Source organism: Coregonus clupeaformis, chromosome 30 (assembly GCF_020615455.1).
Source record: "Coregonus clupeaformis isolate EN_2021a chromosome 30, ASM2061545v1, whole genome shotgun sequence".
Taxonomy (NCBI): domain Eukaryota; kingdom Metazoa; phylum Chordata; class Actinopteri; order Salmoniformes; family Salmonidae; genus Coregonus; species Coregonus clupeaformis.
The window spans coordinates 14,945,261-14,953,600 of record NC_059221.1 but is presented as its reverse complement, the minus strand read 5'-3'; positions in this window follow the sequence as shown (position 1 = coordinate 14,953,600).

Here is an 8,340-nt window from a genome sequence, read left to right as displayed (position 1 = left end):
TATTGTATTCATCATTTACCTCTATACAATATGGGCAAATGGGTTTTCCTTTCCATTCAATAGAGAGGAAAGAGGGCCTACCTCCATAACCATAGCTACTAGATTTAGGAAGTATATAATGAAGATCCCTTGCCTGCCAATAAAGGACCACAATGGAAACAAGTCTTTTAACTTTTTGTGTATATAATCCTCAGCAATTTTGGTATATGTATCTGTTGCCTGGTGTAACATATTTATGTATTTTAAATTGTCAAATAAAATAAAATAAAATACTTTTTGTATTGGGAGTTAGTGCAGGGTTTCCCAAACTCGGTCCTGGGTGCAAGTTTTGGTTTTTGCCCTAGCACTACACAGCTGATTAAAATAATCAAAGGTTGATGATGAGTTGGTTATTTGAATCAGCTGTGTAGTGCTAGGGCAAAAACCAAAACGTGTACCCATGGTGGGCCCCAGGACCGAGTTTGGGAAACCCTGAGCTAGAGGATCAAATGTTTTCATGTAATTAATGGAAAATCGTAAGATGTGGACACTGTAAAGTTAAAAGGCAACACTTTGGCATTATGCCCCCTTCTGAAGTATGCTCAAGCTTATTAACGGCTTAATCAATATGACTTGACTAAATTGAACAACAGCATTTACTGGTATAACAAATAACCTCTTTCTCTGGTAGTTATATCATGTTCATCATTAAGGCAAACCTGATGTTCATGGAGATTCTGCAGAAGAGTCAGAAGACGGTGTGTTGCGGTTGAGTAAAATGTTTACCATTGACCAATCGTTACACCGGACTAACAGCAAATGAGGAACACAAACCTGCACTATCATTGCATTCATTGCTAATGCCTCAATATGACCAATGATAAGATGTTCAGATTAGCCTACTTGTGATCTTTCACAATACAGAGTATTTCACCTTTTTAAACCTCACATTTTGAAAAGTAATTATTCTATGACTATGTTCTATGACTATCTTATAACAATAATGAGATTTCATTTATCATCTGGAATTTTTCAATGAAGTGCAACAGGAATGTGTATTGTTGCAGTGTGGTGTGTGTGTGTATGCATAGAGAAAGTGAGAGAGATAGAGAGAGAGGGAAGACAGGAGAGAAGGGAGGATGTTGGGTAGCGGAAACTCTGCTGGGTGCTGATAAAAGCAGCATTGGGTGCTTATGAAGGCAGCTGCTAACTGCTGTGGTTTTTACCATGAGATGGGGAAGGGGAGCAGCCCATGCTATCGCATTGTCCCTCCATCCTCCCTGCCTTGCACCGTCCGTTGCACAATGCTGGACTAACACACTGGGCGTCAGTTTTGGAAAAAGTACCCAATTGTCATACTTGAGTAAAAGTAAAGATACCTAAATAGAAAAGGACTCAAGTAAAAGTGAAAGTCACCCAGTAAACTACTACTTGAGTAAAAGTCTAAAAGTATTTGGTTTTAAATATACTTAAGTATCAAAAGTAAATGTAATTGCTCAAATATACTTAAGTATCAAAAGTAAAAGTAACAGTATAAATCATTTCAAATTCCTTATATTAAGCAAACCAGACGGCACCATGTTTTATTTACGGATAGCCAGGGGCACACTCCAACACTCAAGACATCTTTACAAACTAAACATTTGTGTTTAGTGAGTCCGCCAGATCAGAGGCAGTAGGGATGACCAGAGATGTTCTCTTGATAAGTGTGTGAATTTGTCAATTTTCCTGCCCTGCGAACCATTCAAAATGTAACGAGTACTTTTGGGGATCAAGGAAAATGTATGGAGTAAAAAGTACATTATTTTCTTTAGGAATGTAGTGAAGTAAAAGTAAAAGTTGTCAGAACTATAAATAGTAAAGTAAAGTACAGATACCCCAAAAAACTACTTAAGTAGTACTTTAAAGTATTTTTACTTAAGTACTTTACACCACTACTGTCACCACTAACTTGCATTTACCATGCAATGTGAACACACATCGATATTAACTTAGGAATGGGCATGGGTTATATTTTGAATAACATCATCATATAGAGATAGGGGATGCTGGATGAAGCATAAAAAAACATGTTTTCCTTTACATGTCTGTTTGTTATTGCTATTGACCCTTGTCCTGTCTCTGAACATTATGCATTGCTGATGCTTGTGGTGATAATTACGCTGAACAAAAATATAAACGCAACATGTAAAGTGTTGGTCCCATGTTTCATGAGCTGAAATAAAAGATCCCAGAAATGTTCCATATGCACAAAAAGCTTATTTCTCTCAAATGTTGTGTACAAATTTGTATTTCATCCCTGTTTCTCCTTTGCCAAGATAATCCATCCACCTGACAGGTGTGGCATAACAAGAAGCTGATTAAGTCCCCTGTAGCTCAGTTGGTAGAGCATGGTGCTTGCAACGCCAGGGTTGTGGGTTCATTTCCCACGGGGGGCCAGTATGAAAATGTATGCACTCACCAACTGTAAGTTGCTCTGGATAAGAGCGTCTGCTAAAATTCCAAGCATCTGCCCACTCTAAATTCCAAGCATCTGCCTCTAACCCTAGGAAGCTCTTTGCCACATTTTCCTCCCTCCTGAATCCTCCTCCCCCCTCCTCTCTCTCTGTGTATGACTTCGTCAACCACTTTGAAAAGAAGGTTGACGACATCCGATCCTCGTTTGTTAAGTCTAATGACACTGCTGGTCCTGCTCACACTGCCCTACCCTATGCTTTGACTTCTTTCTCCCCTCTCTCTCCAGATAAAATCCTGCGACTTGTGACTGCAGGCCGCCCAACAACCTGCCCGCTTGACCCCATCCCCTCCTCCCTTCTCCAGACCATCTCCGGTGACCTTCTCCCCTACCTCACCTCGCTGATCAACTCATCCTTGACCGCTGGCCATGTCCCTTCCGTCTTCAAGAGAGCGAGAGTTGCTCCCCTTCTCAAAAAACCAACACTCGACCCCCACTGATGTCAACAACTACCGACCAGTATCCCTTCTTTCTTTTCTTTCCAAAACTATTGAGCGTGCCGTCTTTAGCCAACTCTCTTGCTATCTCTCTCAGAATGACCTTCTTGATCCAAACCAATCAGGTTTCAGGACTGGTCATTCAACTGAGACTGCTCTTCTCTGTGTCACGGAGACTCTCCGCACTGCTAAAGCTAACTCTCTCTCCTCTGCTCTTGTCCTTCTAGACCTGTCTGCTGCCTTTGATACTGTGAACCATCAGATCCTCCTCTCCACCCTCTCCGAGCTGGGCATCTCCGGCGCGGCTCACTCCTGGATTGCGTCCTACCTGACCGGTCGCTCCTACCAAGTGGCGTGGCGAGAAGCTGTCTCCGCACCACGTGCTCTCACCACTGGTGTCCCCCAGGGCTCAGTTCTAGGCCCTCTCCTTTTCTCCCTATACACCAAGTCACTTGGCTCTGTCATATCCTCACATGGCCTTTCATATCATTGCTACGCTGACGATACACAACTAATCTTCTCCTTTCCCCCTTCTGATAACCAGGTGGCGAATCGCATCTCTGCATGTCTGGCAGACATATCAGTATGGATGACGGATCACCACCTCAAGCTGAACCCTGGCAAGACGGAGCTGCTCTTCCTCCCGGGGAAGGACTGCCCGTTCCATGATCTCGCCATCACGGTTGACAACTCCGCTGTGTCCTCCTCCCAGAGTGCGAAGAGCCTAGGCGTGACCCTGGACAACACTCTGTCGTTCTCCGCCAACATCAAGGCGGTGACCCGCTCCTGCAGGTTCATGCTCTACAACATTCGGAGAGTACGACCCTGCCTTACACAGGAAGCGGCACAGGTCCTAATCCAGGCACTTGTCATCTCCCGTCTGGACTACTGCAACTCGCTGTTGGCTGGCCTCCCTGCCTGTGCCATTAAACCCCTACAACTCATCCAGAATGCCGCAGCCCGTCTGGTGTTCAACCTTCCCAAGTTCTCTCACGTCACCCCCCTCCTCCGCACACTCCACTGGCTTCCAGTTGAAGCTCGCATCCGCTACAAGACCATGGTGCTTGCCTATGGAGCAGTGAGGGGAACGGCACCTCTGTACCTTCAGGCTCTGATCAGTCCCTACACCCAAACGAGGGCATTGCGTTCATCCACCTCTGGCCTGCTGGCTCCCTTCCTCTGCGGAAGCATAGCTCCCGCTCAGCCCAGTCAAAACTGTTCGCTGCTCTGGCACCCCAATGGTGGAACAAGCTCCCTCACGACGCCAGGACAGCGGAGTCACTCACCACCTTCCGGAGACATTTGAAACCCCACCTCTTTAAGGAATACCTGGGATAGGATAAAGTAATCCTTCTAACCCCCCCCAAATTGTAAAGTGGTTATCCCACTGGCTATAGGGTGAACGCACCAATTTGTGAGTCGCTCTGGCTAAGAGCGTCTGCTAAATGACGTTAATGTGCCCTTGAGCAAGGCACTTAACCCTAATTGCTCCTGTAAGTCGCTCTGGATAAGAGCGTCTGCTAAATGACTAAAATGTAAAATGTAAATGTCTAAAATAAAAAAATATGTAAGATATGAGGCTGATTTTGGGGCGGCAGGTAGCTTAGTGGTTAAGAGCGTTGTGCCAGTAACCGAAAGGTCGCTGGTTTTAATCCCCGAGCCGACTAGGTGAAAAATCTGTTGATGTGCCCTTGAGCAAGGCACTTAACCCTAATTGCTCCTGTAAGTCACTCTGGATAAGAGCGTCTGCTAAAATGTAAAAAATTTAAACAGCATGATCATTACACAGGTGCACCTTGTGCTGGGGACAATAAAAGGCCACTCAAATGTGCTGTTTAGTCTCACAACACAATGCCAGAGATGTCTCAAGTTTTGAGCGATCGTGCAATTGGCATGCTGACTGCAGGAATGTCTAACAGAGCTGTTGCCAGAGAGTTGAATGTTGATTTCTCTACCATAAGCCACCTCCAATGTCGTTTTAGAGAATTTGGCATTACGTCCAACCGACCTCACAACCGCAGACCACGTGTGTCATGTGGGCAAGCGGTTTGCTGATGTCAACGTTGTGAACGGAGCGCCCCATGGTGGCATGGGGTTATGGTATGGGCAGGAATCTGCCGCCATTACCTCATATTTCAGCATGATAATGCACGGCCCAATGTCGCAAGGATCTGTACACAACTCCTGGAAGCTGAAAATGTCCCAGTTCTTCCATGGCCTGCATACTCACCAGACATGTCACCCATTGAGCATGTTTGGGATGCTCTGGATTTACGTGTACGACAGCGTGTTCCAGTTCCCACCAATATCCAGCAACTTCACACAGCCATTGAAGAGGAGTGGGACAACTTTCCACAGGCCACAATCAACAGCCTGATCAACTCTATGCGAAGGAGATGTGTCGCGCTGCATGAGGCAAATGGTGGTCACACCAGATACTGACTGGTTTTCTGATCCACGCCCCTATCTTTTTTTTTTTTAAGGTATCTGTGACCAACAGATGCATATCTGTATTCCCAATCATGTGAAATCCATACATTAGGGCCTATTGTATTTATTTCAATTGACTGATTTCCTTATATGAACTGTAACTCATTAAAATCTTAGAAATTGTTGCATGTTGCATTTATATTTTTGTTCAGTATACATTTCCTTCAATGGTATCAACAAAGTACTATTACTACTATTACTACTTTTCACCCTGTCCATGCAGTCTCTCTTACTCTCTCTTCCCAACAGCTGTGGGCCTACTGGCTCAGAGAATTTCCCTTCTTAAGACCACAACCAGGGGAAACAAATTCTCTCATGTTTTTGGTGGTGAGGTATTTTTTCCGCTCAAATTGTATAAATCATGTTTTCAGGTTGTTAAGGCATTACTTCCAATACCACACTTCTTCAATTACAAAATGGTGACAATAATACAAATACCTGTCGAGAAAGAAGCAATGTATTAATCATGGAGTAGAACTAGTAGAACATGCACCTGACTCCTAGTTCTAATTCTAGAATTATCTGTGGAAAGAATGGTGTTTCTGACATAGCCGTATCCATATACACTGAGTTTACAAAACATTAGGAACATCTGCTCTTTCCATGACATAGACTGACCAGGTGAATCCAGGTGGAAGCTATGATCCTTTATTGATGTCACCTGTTAAATCTACTTCAATCAGTGTAGATGAAGGGGAGGAGACAGGTTAAAGAAGGATTTTTAAGCCTTGAGACATGGATTGTGTATGTGTGCCATTCAGAGAGTGAATTGGCAAGACAAAATATTTAAGTGCCATTGAACGGTGTATGGTAGAAGGTGTCAGGCGCACCGGTTTGAGTGTGTCAAGAACTGCAACGCCACTGGGTTTTTCACACTCAACAGTTTCCCGTGTGCATCAACAATGGTCCACCACCCAAAGTACATCCAGTCAACTTAACACAACTGTGGGAAGCATTGGAGTCAACAATGGCCAGCATTCCTGTGGAACACTTTCGACACCTTGTGGAGTCCATAGCCCGACGAATTGAGGCTATTCTGAGGCCAAAAGGGGGTGCAACTCAATATTAGGATGGTGTTGACTCCCGAGTGGCGCAGTGGTCTAAGGCACTGCATCACAGTGCTAGCTGTGCCACTAGAGATCCTGGTTCGAGTCCAGGCTCTGTCGCAGCCGGCCGCGACCGGGAGACCCATGGGCAGCGCACAATTGGTCCAAGGTAGGGGAGGGTTTGGCCGGCAGGGATGTGGGTTTGTTTCCCACCGGGGGCCAGTATGAAAAAAATAATATATATATATGTATGCATCCACTAACTGTAAGTTGCTCTGGATAAGAGCGTCTGCTAAATGATAAAAATGTGTTCCTAATGTTTTGTACACTCGTGTATATGGATACGGCTATGTCAGAAACACCATTCTTTGTGAATATCCATAAATGTATATAAATGGCTCTGGTTGCTGCCCATATTCTGTAGGTCAAGAGAATACAGGTTTAGATGTGGGCAGTGTGGGCAGGGTGCCATGCAAAAGGCTGAGGGTGCACATCTGGTCCTTACACCTACTTTTACAAGGAACTTCTTAGGTATTCGGGGGACAGGGACAATAGTGCGTTTGGGGGATTATTCTCAGAGATGTGGTAAAAATCATGAGAATGGATGAGATACTTTAAGAGAACAAATTGAAAGGTACTTGCCCAAGATATCAAAGACCAATTGCAGCAAACAAACACAGCCATGGAGAGGGGACATTGAGCTGGGAACTGCAGCCAGAGTGAAAACCATTGTGGTCGGGGTAATAACAGCCTGCTCTCTGGCATCCTTAGGAGATGGGTGAGTAAGGGTCTGGGTGCTAGGAAGTTGGGAAGTCCCTTCTCTCTCTGATTCCTGGTAAACACCCACCTCTGTTGACTCTGTCAGCCTCCTACTCTTCCCATGTTTAGAGAACACAAAAACATAATAAGCTGTGGCTTGGAGATGGGATCTGTCTTTGTAATAGGACGTTTTCAAACTTGTTATGTTATGTGTAGGGGAGAACGGGGTAAGTTGAGCCATTTTTTTTACATTCAGCATCACTGTCAAGGGAAATACAGTATTCTTTCTAACAAAGATACAGTATCTACATATATGTCAGGATGTTGTGTATCCCTGGAAATAATCAGAAATCATTGTAAACATCACAAAACTTAGCTTGTATGGGGTAAATTGAGCCGCGGGACAGGCTAAGTTAGGCCACCTACACATTTCTGTACTGAATTAAATATTACTACTACCCTTTTAAAACCTTGTTTATTTTTTATTTCCTAAGCACAATTCAACACAATCACAATCACTTGTTTGTCTTTTATAATTTTAAGCATCTTTTAACACAGGCTTAACACCTAACAAACACTTTGTACTTTTGTTAACACTTTAACATAGGCCAGGCCCTGCTGTTACCTCATATCCCAGCGAATAATGCCTTGCATTAGCCCTGGGAAGAAAACATTTCAATTTCCTCAACTTGCCAATGGCTCAACCCAACTTACTGTATTACCCACACAGCTACAATGATGCACTTTGATGCTAGGTTTAGGACCTCATATTAAAGCTTATAGAGACACCAACTGATGTATAAAACAATCTTAAAAGTGTGTGTTTTGGTTTAGATACAAGTGTCATTGAAACCTCTAACACAATACATTAATTTGACTTGGTGAAAATATATATTTTTAAATTACCTAACTTGCTTACCACTTTGCATATGGTTTCTTCCTTCACAGGCTCTTCCTAAATATTTGGTCAAATTATAAACGCTGTGTATGGTTTCATAGAAACAAGGGTGGCTCATCTTACCCCACTCTCCCCCATGATTAAAAGTCATTAGATGTATTTTGTTGTTTAATCAACGTTTTTGAAATATGAACCCCACCTCTATAAACCCATCAT